Source organism: Lissotriton vulgaris, chromosome 6 (genome assembly GCF_964263255.1).
Source record: "Lissotriton vulgaris chromosome 6, aLisVul1.2, whole genome shotgun sequence".
In the NCBI taxonomy this organism is placed as follows: domain Eukaryota; kingdom Metazoa; phylum Chordata; class Amphibia; order Caudata; family Salamandridae; genus Lissotriton; species Lissotriton vulgaris.
In genome coordinates, this window is record NC_141694.1 from 1,517,570,412 (window position 1) to 1,517,588,378 (window position 17,967).

A 17,967-nucleotide genomic window follows, 5' to 3' on the forward strand; every position below is an offset into this window, starting at 1 on the left:
TATACATCAGCACACCTTTTCGCTACACCTCAAAAGTAAAACATATCACACACACCAGCAAAACAAGATCTTCAGAGCACAACACCTCATAATACTTACCATCACAAAATACATAACATTGACAAATCCCACCATACAAGAAAAAAACCATGGGTGGCACATTCTTCTCTGTTCAAGCAGCCAAACTATGGAACTCTCTACCCCAACATAAGATCCACCGACAACCACCTTATCTTCAGAAAACTACTCAAGATTTGGCTCTTCCTCACGTAAGCACCATACGGAAACAGATATTTACAGCATATCCCTCTGTATATAAGCATTTGTTTTCACTATAGATATGTACCTATCTTTATGTATTACTTTATAAAACATGTAAAATATTTATGTTGTTAAGAGAAAAGAGAAAATAATAATAATAATAATATTAATCAATAAATAAAAAACATCTTTGGTCTACATGTACATACTTCCATTGTGCATCTATGTACCTTCCATGTACTTGGATCTGTGTGTCTGTTACTTTTTTCCTGAAAAAGCATATCCAATGCACTACCCTATTTCTCATCCTGTGCCTCTATCAATATATTTAATCTAAATATACTTACTTCCTTTATGTATCTATATACTTTCAATGTACTTATGGATCTATATATTTATCACTTTCTTCTAATTTAGCACTTCCAATGAACTAGCCTATTTCTCAGCCTATACTTCACTCAATATATCTTCTAGTCCAACCTTCTGACTCATCTCAAACTTTTTTCTACTACTCCTTCCAATGCACTACCCTATCTCTCATCCTATACATCTATCAATATATCCTCTACATCCACTCTCTCATTTATCCCAAACCCCATAACACTACTATGATCGCCCTAAACGTGGGCGCAAAATCCGTTCCGTTCGCGGAATTTGCGGATTTTTGGCAATTTTGCGGTCTGCGAATCCCGCGAATTTGCCCAAATATCCGCAAATTCACAAGCTGGTAAATTTTTTTGCTTGGTCGCGCTTGAAAAATACAATGTCACGCGCGCGGCGTTGACTTACGGTGTTCGCCGAGTTGTTTTTCCCTCTGTTTACGTGTGCTGCACCATTTTGGATCTAGCTGCGTGATCGCGCGAAAGTTTTTCGACCGCGATTTCGTCATTGCGGCCCGCCATCTTGCACAGCAAGAGTTTTACAACGCGAGTACGTCATAAGGGCCCCCGATCACACATCGCCGTAGATGCGGCGCGCAGCTGACTTCCGGCGAGAGATTTGAACAGCTCGCGTTCCCGAACTTGCAAAAATTGCAATTCTGCACAAGAAATCCACCGCAGGCAGCATAAACCTTCTGAAAATTATGATTTTGATCAGAATAACTCCTCAGATTGACATTTGGCTGCACTTTTTTGTGCAAGGAGTCCATTTTTTTTGGGGGGGGGGGGGGGAGGAAAGAAGTGCCCCAGAGTCTCCAGCTTCCTGTTCCTGTCCAGCAGGCTCCTCCCAGTGCTTTGTCCATGTCCTGGTCACTTTTGATTTGGATCTGGAGCTGGAAGGATTACTTTTTGTGGCTGCTGCTGGATATTTGACTTTAAGGACTTTTTGGACTTTGGAGTTTGGATCACTTTTGGATTTGAGATTTTACAAGTAAGTTGGTGTTGTTTGTTTGGGGCATTGCAGTTGCTGCAACTAAAATGTTAAAACTAACTTTAAAGAAAATATATTGTGGGTAGCCACAGTATCCAGTAGGCCCAGGGTTAGTCATGGGTGCATGATACAACTGTTTCTGTGAGTTTTTTTTTTAACTTAAATCTCATTTATGTCATGGAATTTTAGCTCACTGTTATATGTGGATTTTTTATTTTTATTTTGGGGTGCCTGTAAAGCCTCACTAGCCAGTTGGCCCAGGGGTAGTGAGTGGTGCATGGACCAAGTCTTTCTGTGGGTTGTCTTGAATTTAAACATCATTGAGGGCATGGATGGCATTAGATTGTCGTGATGTTTGTGTGTTTTTCGACTTTTTTGGGTGTTCTTGGGGCCTGGCCATGTGGGTGGGGGCCATTTTGAGGCCTGGTCCAGGCAGGGCCTGGCCATGTGGCTGGAGGACAGGGGTCCATTTTGAAGCCAGACAGTGTGTTCAGGCCTGCACCCAGTTTGCCTTGCTTTCATCCATTATGCCCAGGGGTACTCAGTGGTCCGTGGACCAAGTCTTTCTGTGGGGTGTCTTGAATTTAAACATCATTGAGGGCATGGATGGCATTGGATTGTGGTGATTCTTGTGAATGAAAGATTTTTTTATTGTTTCAGTTAATTAAAACCACAACAATAACAAGTGGTGATTCTTGTGTGTTTTTCGACTTTGTGGGTGCTGTTGGGGCCTGACCAATTGCGTGGGGGCCATTTTGAGGCCTTTTCCAGGCAGGGCCTGGCCATGAGGCGGGGGGACAAAGGGTCATTTTGAAGCCAGGCAGTGTGCTTTGAGCCATAGGCCTGCACCCAGCCTGCCCTGCTTTCACCCATTTTGCCCAGGGGTAGTGAGTGGTGCATGGACCAATGCTTTGTGTGGGGCCTCTTGAATTTTATCATCATTGAGGGCATGGATGGCATTGGATTGTGGTGATTTTTGTGTGTTTTTCGACTTTGTGGTTGCTGTTGGGGTCTGACCATGTGGGTGGGATCCATTTTGAGGCCTGGTCCAGGCAGGGCCTGGCCATTTGGCGGGGGGACAAGGGGCCATTTTTGAAGCCAGGCAGTGCGCTTTGAGTGATAGGCCTGCACCCAGCCTGCCTTGCTTTCATCCATTATGCCCAGGGGTAATGAGTGGTGAAAGGACCAAGGCTTTGTGTGGGGCCTCTTGAATTTAAACATCATTAAGGGCATGGATGGCATTGGATTGTGGTGATTTTTGTGTGCTTTTCGACTTTTTGGGGTGTTGTTGGGGCCTGACCATGTGGGTGGGGGCCATTTTGAGGCCTGGTCCAGGCAGTGCCTGGCCATGTGGCTGGGGGACAAGGGGCCATTTTGAAGCCAGGCAGTGTGCTTTGAGCCATAGGCCTGCACCCAGCCTGCCCTGCTTTCACCCATTGTGCCCAGGGGTAGTGAGTGGTGCATGGACCAAGGCGAGTGTGGGGCCTCTTGAATTTAAGCATCATTGAGGGCATGGATGGCATTGAATTGTGGTGATTTTTGTGTGTTTTTCGACTTAGTGGTTGCTGTTGGGGTCTGACCATGTGGGTGGGATCCGTTTTGAGGCCTGGTCCAGGCAGGGCCTGGCCATGTGGCTGGGGACAATGGGCCATTTTGAAGCCAGGCAGTGTGCTTTGAGCCATAGGCCTTCACCCAGCCTGCCCTGTTTTAAACCCATTATGGCCAAGGGTAGTGAGTGGTGCATGGACCAAGGTTTAGTGTGGAGCCTCTTGAATTTAAACATCATTGAGGGCATGGATGGCATTGGATTGTGGTGATTATTGTGTGCTTTTCGACTTTTTGGGGTGTTGTTGGGGCCTGACAATGTCGGTTGGGGCCATTTTGAGGCCTGGTCCAGGCAGGGCCTGGCCATGTGGCTGGGGGACAAGGGACCATTTTGAAGCCAGGCAGTGTGCTTTGAGCCATGGGCCTTCACCCAGCCTGCCCTGTTTTCACCCATTATGCCCAGGGGTAGTGAGTGGTGCATGGACCAAGGCTTTGTTTGGAGCCTCTTGAATTTAAATATCATTGAGGGCATGGATGGCATTGGATTGTGGTGATTTCTGTGTGCATTTCGACTTTTTGGGGTGTTGTTAGGGCCTGGCCATGTGGGTGGGGGCCATTTTGAGGCCTGGTCCATGCAGGGCCTGGCCATGTGGCTGGGGGGCAAGGGGCCATTTTGAAGCCAGGCAGTGTGCTTTGAGCCATAAGCCTGCACCCTGCCTGCCCTGCTTTCACCCACTGTGCCCAGGGGTAGTGAGTGGTGCATGGACCAAGGCTCAGTGTGGGGCCTCCTGAATGTAAGCATCATTGAGGGCATGGATGGCATTGGATTGTGGTGATTTCTGTGTGCTTTTCGACTTTTTGGGGTGTTGTTGGGGCCTGGCCATGTGTGTCGGGACCATTTTGAGGCCTGGTCCAGGCGGGGTCTGGCCATGCGGCTGGGGGACCAGGGGCCATTTTGAAGCAAGGCAGTGTGCTTTGAGCCATAGGCCTTCACCCAACCTGCCCTGTTTTCACCCATTATGCCCAGGGGTAGTGACTGGTGCATGGACCAAGGCTTTGTGTGGAGCCTCTTGAATTTAAACATCATTGAGGGCATGGATGGCATTGGATTGTGGTGATTTTTGTGTGCTTTTTGACTTTTTGGGGTGTTGTTGGGGCCTGGCCATGTGGGTGGGGGCCATTTTGAGGCCTGGTCCAGGCAGGGCCTGGTCATGTGGCTTGGGGACAAGGGGTCATTTTGTAGCCAGGCAGTGTGCTTTGAGCCATAGGCCTGCACCCAGCCTGCCCTGCTTTTACCCATTATGCCCAGGGGTAGTGAGTGGTGCATGGACCAAGGCTTTGTGTGGGGCCTCTTGAATTTAAACATCATTGAGGCCATGGATGGCATTGGATTGTGGTGATTTTTGAGTGCTTTTTGACTTTTTGGGGTGTTGCTGGCGCCTGGCCATGTGGGTGGGGGCCATTTTGATGCCTGGCCCAGGCAGGGCCTGGCCATGTGGCTGGGGGACAAGGGGCCATTTTGAAGCCAGGCAGTGTGCTATGAGCCATAGGCCTGCACCCAGCCTGCCCTGCTTTCACCCATTATGCCCAGGGGTAGTGAGTGGTGCATGGACAAAGGCTTTGTGTGGGGCCTCTTGAATTTAAACATCATTGAGGGCAATTTATGGCATTGGATTGTGGTAATTTTTGTGTGCTTTTCAACTTTTTGGGCTGTTTAACTGAAGTTCCTCTGGCTTCCTTTGCTTTTAGGTGCACAAGAGAACCACCAATGCCAGGAAGAAGTCCTGCAGCGGTGTGTGCAGCACAATGTCACGTGACGTCACGTGTGGCCACACTCGTGCAAGTGCGGCCTGCTGTTCTGACATCTGAAGATGGGCCCGAAGAAAAGTGGCCGTAGCTCCTCTACAAAGAAAGTTGCCAGTGCCACTGCCAGTATGAAGGAGCAGAAGAAGCAAGTGGTGCCACTTACCAAGGATACTGGTGTGCGGACAGACACTTTTTTCGGGAAAAGAAAAAAAACACCTGCAGCAGCGGGGTCCACCGGGGACCAAGCTGGGATCAGCACCTCCGCTTATCAGGCTCAGTGCCACCACACAAGGTTAGGTCCAAGCCCATGAGTGCTGCAGAGGCAGCCACTGTCATTGCTCAATCACCATCGACCAGTGATGTTGGCTCATTGCAAGAAAGTAGCACCCAATCAACGCAGGGTGTAACTCAGCTGATGAGTGTTCAACAACCACAGACGCAACGACAACCACAGGTGCAACTACTAGTACAAGCGCAAGTACATGGGCAAGGAGAGGCGCAAGTACATGCGCAAGGAGAGGCGCAAGTACATGCGCAAGGAGAGGCGCAAGTACATGCGCAAGGAGAGGCGCAAGTACATGCGCAAGGAGAGGCACAAGGAGAGGAGCAAGGAGAGGTGCAAGAAGAGGCGCAAGGGGAGGCACATTGAGAGGCGCATGGAGATTCGCAACTAGAGGCGCATGGAGCGGCACAACTGCCCACAATGCTTGTTCCCCCAGAAGTAGGGGCACATCAGGAAATCGAGATTCCAGTGGAGGTATCATCCGAGGAATCCACTCCTCCTGAGGATGATCCATTTTCTTCCAGATCCCCAGCAAGAAAAAGGTCAAGGAGGGCTACTACAAGTTCTTCTTCAAGTTCCCTTCCTTCTGATGATCTTGATGTTGATTGGAACCCACCAATGCAGTCTGAGAGTGATGCACGCCATGAGCCGACAAAGGTAGCTAAGCCTAAAAGGCAGGTTCCCGCCAGGCTTTCAGTTATGGGTGATGACGATTAACAAGAAGTGTATTCTGCTGCTGATAAACAGTCTGACGACAACCCAGTCATCACAGTCGTCACTCCAGCCCCATAGGGCATGCAGCAGACAGACATTTTGACCCTATCCCGAATGGCTTCTGAGCGGGAAGTGGGCGGCGTGGCACTGGTACCACCACCAACGCAGTTAACTACAACACCAACACGACCTACAGCTTCCATATTTTCTCGTCAGAAGGACCGGCAGGGACCTCCATCCAGCTCGACCTCCATTACCTTAAGTAGTGGTGCTGTAAGTGAACAACAGAGTCGAATTCAGCCACGCCCATCCTCCACTTCATCTGGCATTGAAACTGAAAGTAGCACCTCCACCATCAGCAGACATCTCCAGTCCCCAGTTTGGGACTTCTTTAGTGTTAGCCAAAAGGCGGAAAACATGGTCATTTGTTCAGTTTGTAAAAAAGTAGTTAGTCGGGGTAAGCTTGGTACCAACTATGGCACCGGAGGCTAGAGAGGTCATCTCAAAAAACACCACACTATCGTTTGGGATGGGCACCTAAGGAAGATCCAGGGAGCCAAAAGTACAACAAATCCAAATGTATCCATTGATATTGCATCTGATGATGATGACGAGGGACTTATTGTGCAGAGGGGGAAGTGAAGAAGCGACAGACATTGTCTCTGGTACACCCAGTACCCCTGGCAGCAGCACTGCAGTGGTAGCGCCCACACCCTCTACCCCTGCAACATGTATGAGGCACACTAAGAGTCTGGGAGAGACACCAAAGTGAAAAAGTACATCAATGAGCCTAACTGGCTTGAAAAAGTCTGCATCATCATCATCACATAAAATGGTCCAGACCACCATTAGCAGAATATTTTAATCGGATGCGCCATTTGAACGCAAAAACCCAACGGCACGTCTGTATAACGCAAAGCTGGTTAAAATGCTAGTGCTGGACCTTCTCCCTTTTTCTTTCATGGAAGGGGTGGAGTTTCTAGAATTTGTGGCAACAATCTGCCCTAAATGGAAGTTTCCTAGCAGGTCCTATTTTGCCAGAGTTGCTGTTCCAGCACTACATCAAGATGTGCTGGAGGTGATTGGCGCAGCTATTCAGAAGAGTGCTGTTCACACTATCCACCTGACAACAGACATGTGTACCAGTTGCCAAGCCCTTGATTACATGTGCATCACTGCACACTGGGTCTCTTTTTCAGGGGTTAGAGACAAGTTAAAAGCAGGTGTTGACACGGACACCGTTTTCAAGCTACTCGGAAACATGCAACAGTAGCCATGTTTGCCATGGAGAAAACTCATACTGCACCTAACCTTTTGGAGGAGTTTGATAGGAAGGTCTATGAATGGCTGCATCCAAGAAATCGCATGATTGGTTATGTTTCCACAGATAATGGCAGTAATATAGTTAAGGCCATGCAGCAAAGTGGCTATTTCAGAATGCCGTGTTTGGCGCACTGTATTAACATTGTTGTGCAAGATTTCTTGAATAAAGAAACCACAGTCAGCAAGTTACTGACCACCTGCCGAAGAATCTGCACACATTTCAGCCATTCCATTAAGGACCGGAAGAAGCTGAGGAGCATGCAACATGAACGTAGACTGCCAGTCAAAGGACTCATCCAGGAGGTGGCAACACATTGGAACTCAACCTTTTACATGGTTGAGCATCTGTCTTAGCAGTGGGGGGTAATCAATGAGTATGTCTATGAACTGGGTTCTACTATGAGAGACATGAGGCTAGAGTTGGAGGAATGGAAGCTAGTTGCAAGCCTTTTGAGGTCTTCACGCGTGAAGTCAGCAGGGAGGACTGTTCTTTGGGCAAAGCTATCCCATTGTTGCACATGCTAGAGCACCAACTGACGGCGGTGTCTTCAACGTTCCGAGATGATGCTGAAAAGCAAGACACATATCAGTTGGCGGAGCAGTTATTAAGCCGTCTAGTTGACAATGAAAGGCTTAAAAAAATACATACAGAACAACATTGCATTTGTGCAACTATTCTGGATCCACGGTACAAATAGGCCATGGCCAGCAAAGCATTAATTCCTTTTAATGAAGCAGATGTTTCAAAGTACAAACATTGGCTTGCTGTGTCAGCCAATCTGTTCGAAAAAGAGCGGCAGAATATTGAAGGAGCCGGCAGAAGTACTACTGAATCAGCAGGCTATCCGGCGTCAAGTTCCACTTCTGAATCTGTGGCCGAAGGGAGTCACTTTCCCTCATAGCCGTTAACGACACCAGCAACCATATCATCATCCTCACCTGCACCAGGCCCAGCCATAATATTGTCGGAAGCGGATTGGCTAACTCATCAAGGGTTTGCTCGTTCCAGTGATGCAAAGGCCACAGATGGTACGCAAAGTCGAGCAACCCTGGAGAACCTTGAGTCGATGGTGCAGGCCTATCTGGATGACCCAGCAGAGGTCTTTGTTAATCAGAACCCATTGCTGTATTGTATTTCAGAGAGTCAGATTTGCTATTCACTCTGAACTTAACATGCTTAGTTAAAGTGTTGAGATTTTGGTGGGAGGGGCTGATATACTATTCCCACTCAAAACATAGCCACTGAGGAAAGTGTTGGACTTGGAGGGCATCAGATTCACTATTCTGTCTCTAAGCTAATCACATTGGGGAAACTGTTATACTAATAGACAGTCAGATCTACTATTCCCACTCTAAAGGTAGCCACACTTGAGAACATGTTGTAGTTTGGGAAGGTCAGATTTCCTATTTTCACTCTACATGTAACCACACTGGGGAAAGTGTTGTACTTTGGGGGGATACAATTTGCTATTCCCTTTTTAAACGTAGGTACAGTGGCAAAACGTTTCGATTTTGCAGAGGGTCAGATTTACTACTCATACTCTAATCTAAACCTCTTTGGGGAAGGTGTTGGAAACAAAAATGGTTAGACTTACTATCCTCGAACCAATCTAAACAATTTTGCAGAAGGTGTTGGACAATAAAGAGGTTAGAGTCACTATTCTTACTCCTATCTAAACATTTCGTAAAAGGTGTTGGACACTAAGGGGCAGATTACGATGCCATGATAAACGGCTCCAACCCTCAGTCAGAGTTGTTCCTCTGGCATTGTAATCAGCTGCTCTGATTCATTTCCAACCAACCCATTTGGACGGAGTTGGTCGGAAAGGAATCCAAACTGGATTTCCGAATTGCTTCCGAGAGGCTCAGAGAGCCCGTCTCCCATTCAGAAAGCCTCCAGTAATCCCAAGGGCGGCTCTTTTCGCAAGAGGGATCACAATGTCGGATTCTGAGCAGGCCTTTCCGACACAGAAAGGCTGTCGGAAGGCAAATTTGGGGGCCCCAGCAGGGTCTCAATGGGTGCACTGCCTCTGTTTGGAGGCCGAGGGGGCACCTATGGTGCCGCACTGTTGAACCAGCACTCCTTAACAGGCATCTTGAGGTGCCTGCCACGGGGTGCAGGGGTGAACTGCACCTCTTCTCTTTACAGAATGCATGCTCCCATTGCAAAGAATAAGAGTGCAACCAAAAAGTGTTCGGCCACATCCTAATTGCTGGGTTGGGACAGCCCACAGGGGGTCGGTCAGCCCCAGTACCGAATCCATCGAAATCATGCAATAAAGGGGTAACATTTTAGTACTTCTACAACACAAGACCTTATTTTTCAAAATCATTAATAGAAATAAAATTCAAATGAGTATAACTGACAAAACGTATTTACAATTTACATAAATACTTCAGAACAGCATAAAACAATATCAAATAAAACATTAAAAAATATGAACAACATTTAGAAACGAATAAAATCCAATATTTAAAAAAGTGAATATAAATAGTAGTATAAGTAAAATATTTATAAACTTTAACAGTTTTTTTTTTACAACGGCTTTACTAAAATATAAATGTCATAAAATTACTTGCTAGTAACATATACATTTAATTAAAATGTTATAAATGATAAAATATGTATTTTAAACATTATTTAAACATACATAAAACTATTTTAAATATATATGTACACATTGTAAAATGAATTTAAAAATTAAAATATATTTAACAATGTATGCACAGTTGTATTAAAAAAGATACACAAATTGCAGTATTAAACCTTACATTTAAAATGTGACAATAAAAAACATACTCAATGCAATTACAAAAATTAAAGTGCAAAACATGAAATAAAATATAAATCTAATAACAAATGCTTAAAAAAAATCTCCACCCTGTTTCCACAAAAACCAAAATCCCAAAAATATAAAAATATTATTAATCACTTTTCAGTCTGTTGGCTGTCCCAGAAATACCAAAGTAGAGTTCCTATTACCATTACTTACATTAAAACAAAGGATTCGAGCATGTAATGGGCTCTCAAACTAGTACACAGTACCATGGCATAACTTCAAAAGAGTTAACTGCTGTACTAGAGTAGACTACATCCTACTAAACCTAGAATTAGGTTCTCATTTGACAGAAAAGCGGGTAATCAAGTGATTTGATGGCGCCCCAATAGCCTTGAGTTTAGAACAGGACCATTTGCTCTTCCCTCCATGACTCAAAGGAGAGAAATCTGACTAACTTAATTGTACTAAGTAATAACCCAAGAAAGGCCAGTGATAGAGGGCAATGTGGGTACCCTAACCCAGATAGACACTAGTGTAGCACATGCACTAGACAAGATTACTCAATATGACCAGGATAAGCATCCAACCACAGTCTGTGATGCTTAGTGCCATAAATAATCTAAAAAATTAATGGTACCAGGGCCAGTTCAAAGATGCTCAGGAGAGGCTCATGAGTGCAATAAAAAGTGGCTGTAGAGATAGTGTGGCTCAAAAAAGGAAAAACTAAGTAATGGTTCAAAATAAAGCTAATGCAACTGGGAGGAGGGGCTTTCGAGAGACTTACTTACTGTAGATCTTTTTGGCACATGCTATCTAAAGGGACCCATAAACAAGTAGTGGGAGGACATTTGCATATGCAACATGAGCTTTGAGAAGCTCCTTTTAGTTCTCTTTATGCAGGGGTTGTCGATAAGCTCGGTAAGAGGAGAGATGGCCCTGACTAATGGTCATATTATGACTTTGACTCAGAGCGGGCCGCCATGCTGCCGCCCCACTGAGGCCACCAGAGCCATAAAAAACCATGCACCAGAGTATGACTTTTAAAGTCTCTGGCAGGCAGTTCTTTGGCAGTCTCACAGTCATGCCTTTGATATAGGCACTGCAATAGGAGCATCAAAGACAGTTCCTGCAGGGCATGACTGTCAAGTCCATGCCCTGCATGAATCAGGGTGCAATGCAGACAGGGGGCACAAGGGGGCCCTGTACAACCCCCTTTGTTTTCTCACCACCATACTTTTCATGGCAGTCACACCGCCATGAAAAGTGTGGTGGTGCGAAAAGTCATAATATGCTTGGCAGGTCGCAGTGGCCCCACCAAGAATATTGTGGCCTCAAGACTATTGCAACTCCAGCAGGGATCTATGATCCCTGGTTGTGACTGTGGTACTAATGCGGTCCGACCACCCAAGTTTTAATTGGTCAATCGGACCGCTGGTGCAGTGGTGCCTGCACCGCCACTGTGGCTACAGCGGTCTGATGGGCCACCTTAGTCATATTAAGGCTATAAGCCTGTCTAGGCATTGAAAGGGTACAATGGGAAGTAGATCAGATTATTTTTAGCTTGGAGGAAACTAACTTAGCCCTTACTAAATTGCAACGGGCTGGCTTACACAAAATCCCAGGTGATTTATTCCTTTCAGAACCTGATGTTTGGTGCCCTATTTCAAACTATAGATTTCATAATATACTAAAAGGGGCTGAGGTATCAGATTCCTGGTGGGAGTAGAGGTAGTCCTAGTATACAAGAAGGGGGACAAAAACGAACCAGCAAACTTTAGGCAATCAGGCTAATTGGCATTTCACAAAATTGTTCTAAGGGCACCTGTTGGAGAGGCTCCACGATTGGCTAAGGGAGAGCCAGATACTGTCACCTCTCCAGGCAGACTTCAGTAAGAACACGAGCAAAACTAAACAAATATTCAGGTTTTTTATAATTCTATGGAAATATATACAAATTAGAAGAGAAAACATTTTTGTTTTGTTTGCGGATTTAAGGGCCACATTCGACCTGATACCAGGGTAAAAATGTGGGCAGTTTTAGAGCAGTTAGGGATTCCGAATTACCTATTGCAAATGATTATTGGACTCCATAAGGATAACTTTGCCAAATCAGATGGTGTTTTAATGGTGAATTAAACGAGCATATAAGGGTGAACAGAGGGTTCAGGCAAGCGTGCGTGTTGGCACCAACCCTGTTAACCCTATACATGAATATGCTGATAAACTCCATAGGTGACTGCAAGGATCATTTCCCCACGATAGCTATCCTAATAGGGCCTAATTTCAAATCTGGTAGTCCAGGGACCGCCAGACTCATGGGCGTGCGGCGGTCTTCCATCTGCCCTACTGCAATTAGTACGAATAAACAACAAGGGTTTGGCTTAAGCGCAGCAAGGCCATGCCGAAAACTGAATAAACAAAACAAATGCCAGTGCTGCACAATTATTTACCCTCAGACTAGAAGGACAATGAACAAAGCCATTGCCTTCAAGAAACCACTTTTTCCATTTCATTCAAATCTGAAAAACTTTATTTGTATTTTCTTTTAAGATTATTTTCTTTATATCTATTTTTGTGAAATTCTGAAAACAACATTTCTTTTTTCTTTTTCCTTTTTAGGAGCCCCTTTAAACACTTAGATCACACTCATTCACTAAAAAATCTACAATCTATATACACCATATACTCCGTGTCAGACTCATACTCCTATTCAACTAATCCTCACATCCATCCATGCAGCCTCTCCAACTGCAATCATACTATGCCCACCCGGGGATCACTTTTTATGTAAAGCCTTATTTGCGGTGGAGCATTCTCAATTAAATTCGTATATACAAAAATGTCATCTAATTAATGAGCCACAATTCATAATTCAATGGACGGAATCAATCATTACGGATTGGCCTAAACATCACAATAGTCTACGTGTTTCGAATCTCCCTAAATACGGGGATTCTCCACAGGACCGAAATGATTCTGGAAGACAAAAAAGGAAAATGTGTCTTACTACTTATGTTCTCTAGTAACCTTTTGACCACCGTACAACTAGCTCAGCAATACACTATCACCTCATTAGCCACACTGGGACACACAATAGGGCCTATTACGATTGCGGATTTCCCGCATCCTCCGGGACGGAGGAAGCCACCGCCGGCCCGGAGGATGCGGGAAAACCACCGCAGATGCTTGAAAGACCCACCGCCAAATTAGGATGGCTGGTGGGTCTTGGAATCTGTCCGCCGCTTTTCCGCCGGGGTCGCCTTCCGACCGCTGCGGAAAAGCAGTAACATGGCTGGCAGTGTCTATCAGACACCGCCAGCCATATTATGATGGAGTAGAAAGTATGCTTTTCCACGGCGGCTTTTCCTATGGTACCCCCCTGCATTTGCGTGAACAAAGCGGCAGGCACCGCGCGGTGCCTGCCGCTTTGTGCACGCAAGTGCTGTGCATGCTTTTTTAACATTGCGGCGGGTGCAGCTTGAAGCAATGTTAAAAATAGAGATGTGACCGCCATCCTGGCGGTCACATCCTAATTTGCACGGAGGGACCGCCGCTGCCCATGCGGACGGTCCCTCCTACTCTATGGTGGCGGACGGACTCAGGTCCGTCTGCCATCATAATCGGCCCCATAATCTGTAAACAAAAAAGGATCAAGTCAGGAGCTGTGAACGGTCAATTCAATGTGTATTATGTTGTTGAAGGAATAAAGTCTCTTACTTGTTTCCAATTGGGTGTGGGACCCTCACAGATATATTTCTCGTTTTGTCAAACATTCCAATTTTGTCTTAACAAGTTGGCCAACAAATTATTTTACTGTAATTCACAGTCATTTACCTGTATAGTCGTAATTTAACGTTTTTCTTCGTTGTTTTATTTAAAAGCAAGATGTAACAAATTCGCCACCTTGTCTGCAAAGAACAGACAGCACTGTTAGCTTCTCATGTCAAAATCTTTAAAATGGCCCACATATCTTATGTCTAATAACACTGTACTTAAAGCATTCCTGGAGTGTTACCCCGGACAAGACTATTATCTAATCCGTTTTAGAAAGAAGAATGCATGATTGGTCTTACTAGTTTTTAAGGGACGTCACTGGCATAATATTTATATATTTGTGACTCAAGGTTAAGCTGCCGGATGATATCTCCAACGCTTATGGACGCTAAGGCTATAAATTGCCTAAAACTTAAACCAGGCTCCGTAATATCTTACCTAACTCAGGCGCTTTATAAGTCATCTAAATAAAAAAACTCAATATCCGGGGATCCGAATTCGGTACACGCCGGCAAACGTTCAGCATGTGGTGATGATTTTGATGCGTGATCATGTGAATACGCGGCGCTCTAAAAAACGCATCTTTTTTCTCGATGATTGCTGGGACATGTAGTCTTTGTTTTTGTCTTGTCTGACTGATAGAATATTAATATTTACCGCTAGCTTATAAATTGCACTTGAATGTCCACGTTATTAAAAAACAGAATTGTTAGAGACATGGGCACATTTTTTGCGTGTCCATCCAGAAGAAGAATGGTTTTGGCATTTCTAGAATGCTGTAACAGCTGGATATCAGTTCTTTAAATCCAAATTCCTTTGTGAAGATGCGGCTATGACCGCAAAGAAGTTTTTTATTGGCTTGCCAGCACAACGTTAGAAACCTCATTCCTGATTGTTATGTTATCGGATATTATATAGTCTCCACTTTTACGCAAACTCAAGCTTCAATTGGAAAATACCTTCGCAATGTTCACAGAATTTGAAACAAAGTTCACAGACAGTGGGTATACTTGATCTTTCAATTTGGCAGATCTTTTTCAGATGATAAATTTAAGACAGCTCATTCAAGCCATCAACTGCTGTGTTGTATTTTATGATTAGGGTCGCTTCTCTCTTGGTCAATTTGTGATCCAAGTCACCTCCTCTAGCATCCTGTACTGGAATCTACTGGAGACATGAGCAATTTACAAACTGCAAGTCTAATTGCATGGTCTATGGGATAGTGTGTCCATGTAAAAAATTCTATATTGGGAAAACCAAACAAGAAATCCGACATCAGATCACTCTCAACATAAATCCAGAATAAAAAAGAATATACCGACTGCTCCCCTGGTTAATCATTGGCACACGTATGCCCATACTGATAAAGACCTGAAAAGGACTATAATCTCAAATGTTTTACAGGAGTTTTATGGTGCCCGTCGCTGCACTGCCAAACTTGTAATCAGGCCCATAGTTGCCTCCCTACTGTTCGCAGATAACACTTCTTATTTCCAAGACCCCAATGGGGGTACAAAATGTTTTGTATCAGTTTTCAGAATTATGTGAGGAATTAGGACTCAAGGTCAATGCCGACAAGACTAATGGCCTCATTACGATGATGGTAAAACCACCACCAACAGCCCATCGGTGGCGGCCCCACTGCCATCATATTGATGTTTTCCACCCTCCACAATAAAATGGCGGGCAGATGGACAATGGTCGGAGAGACCGACTGCCATGGATCAGATGGGCTCAAGGAGCTTGTCGGATCGAGGGAGAGCTCTTGAACCCCTACAATGATGGCGGTGCGTGCAAGGCACTGTGGTAGGGATTATGATGTTCCTCCCGCCAGCTGTTCATGGCAGTCTATCCACCATGAAAAGGCAGGCAGAAAGGGACATTGGGGGTCCATAGTGGGACCCCCTTCCCCCTAGCAATCAGATCTGGGAGGTGCCCACCTATATGACCCTGCACCATATGAAACGCAATGCATAGTGCAGGGATATGCACAGGGTGCATTTCAAATACTGCTCATGTGCTGCTGCCCGCAGCACCCACCGCAATATAAAGAATACATAGTGCAAATGCCTTGCAGAAGGTCGCATCATAATCCCTATGGAGGTAATGCCTACTTCTAGCCCATTGGTCCCATTCCATAATCAGGCCCTAAATTCATGACAATTTAGTCCCCATAAATCCTTCAAGGACAAGGTTAACTTTGATGACTCTTTGTTGGAGCAAGTCAATGAATTCAAATACTTTGGGTTTAGGTTAACAAACTTGTTATCATGGGCCCCTCAAATTTCCAAGAGTCAGCTATCCCTTCAGCATGTTAGCTCAGACTTGGTAAAAAACTGAAATCCTCTACTTTTAGATAGTTTAACCAGCAATTGACATATATAGTTCTAAGGAAGTAGGAGCCGTTCTGTTCGGAGCCGAGACCTGGGGTCTACACAGTGTAGAGGTTATAGAAAAGATCAAGAACATATTCATGAGACTGATTCTCAATCTACCCCAGAATGCACCCTTAACCCCTATTAGATTGGATATTGGGATTAAAGATATAATGCACATGGTGGAATGCAGGCCCCTGACCAACTGGATTTAGGTATGGGTAAACAACTCGCTGCTCTCAATGAGACAACTCTTTGCTGACGTAATTTCTCTTGATGGAGTGTAGACTACGTCACTAGGTCAAGAAATGAGTACAGAAACTTGACTTGTGTGAAATGTGGTCCATTCCCAGTAGTATTTTAAAGATACCTTAAAAAGATACTGCCACCACGTTCATGGTCTATGAATCCTAGCATGGCTGGGGAGTTAAAAAGGTTTCTTAGTTTTAAAGATAATATCTTTATATTTACAATTTAGGCATGGTATTTTACCAATAAATGACTTTTGCAGTAAGTGGAAGGGTTGTACCATTTTACTAAATTGCCCTCTTTGCTTGGCCTGTACCGAAACAGAGGATTTTTTTCCCTTTATCCAGATTACACAAATATGAGGAAATCCTGGCATAGGGCCTCAACCACTTCGGTGCTGCGGATGGCCCCCGGCCATCCCACGTGACGGTGGGCGTGTGCAGAGGATGGCCGGGGGGCATCCGAGTCCCACCCACTCGCGAATTTGCCCGCACAGTGGCAAAAATAGCGCTGCACGCAAGGGGTAATAGGACTTCAGCGGCCAAACACCCGTACTGCCAAAACCACATCCACCACTAGATCGCAATGCAGGCGGACTTGAGACAGCCACATTATGACTGAAGACTGGTCCGGTGGAGTTTTGGCTGTCTGCATGCTTCAGCTCACTGAGTAAGTCTGAAGCCAATGCAACAGCCCAGCACCGCTGGCATGCAAAATGTCATGCATGCCATACAGTGCCCTCAGTCACATTACAAAATGAGCATAAACACTAATTCGCCTTCTTTTTCATGGCAGTTTCACCATCATGAAAAGGCTTGCAGAAAGGGAAGTCGGAATATGGATGCCACAGACGAACTTGGAAGCCGCCTCCATTTCTCCCCATTCTGAACACCGCCAACATAGCGGGATCCAGGATCCTGGCACTGCCAATGGTATTATGGCAGACTGTTGGCTGTCCGACCGCCAGTCACGTAATCAGGCAGTCTGACCACCTAGGTTATGGTGGTTAGACTGCCACAGCAATTTGTTGCATTTTATCAACTAAACAAATATGGGATGCTTTCTGGATTCTCTGCAGTGACACCACCGAAGGGCTCATCTTTGCCCTGTCCAGATATCTGTTACATGCATGGAGACTGAGGAATAAGAACATATGGTCTAGTAGTATGGGAATACTTGTTGTATTACGCAAGATTGCACTTTTTATAACGCATAAGTAGTAGTATTTAAGCTCACTTTAGTATGTGTTATAAGCTCTGCCGGTCATTAAATCTGATGTTCCTCAAAGTTGACAGAATGCGACTATAGGAAACTAATGCACATCAAACACGTTATTAGCAATTGACTAGGATGTACTGTATATCTTAATATGTTTTAAATGAAATCATCTTCTGCCATATTGGGTTCAATATATTTCTCTCACTGTGTACATACTTAAGTATTTGTTGGGGTATTTTTGTTATATTTTTTTTGAAGCTATAATTTT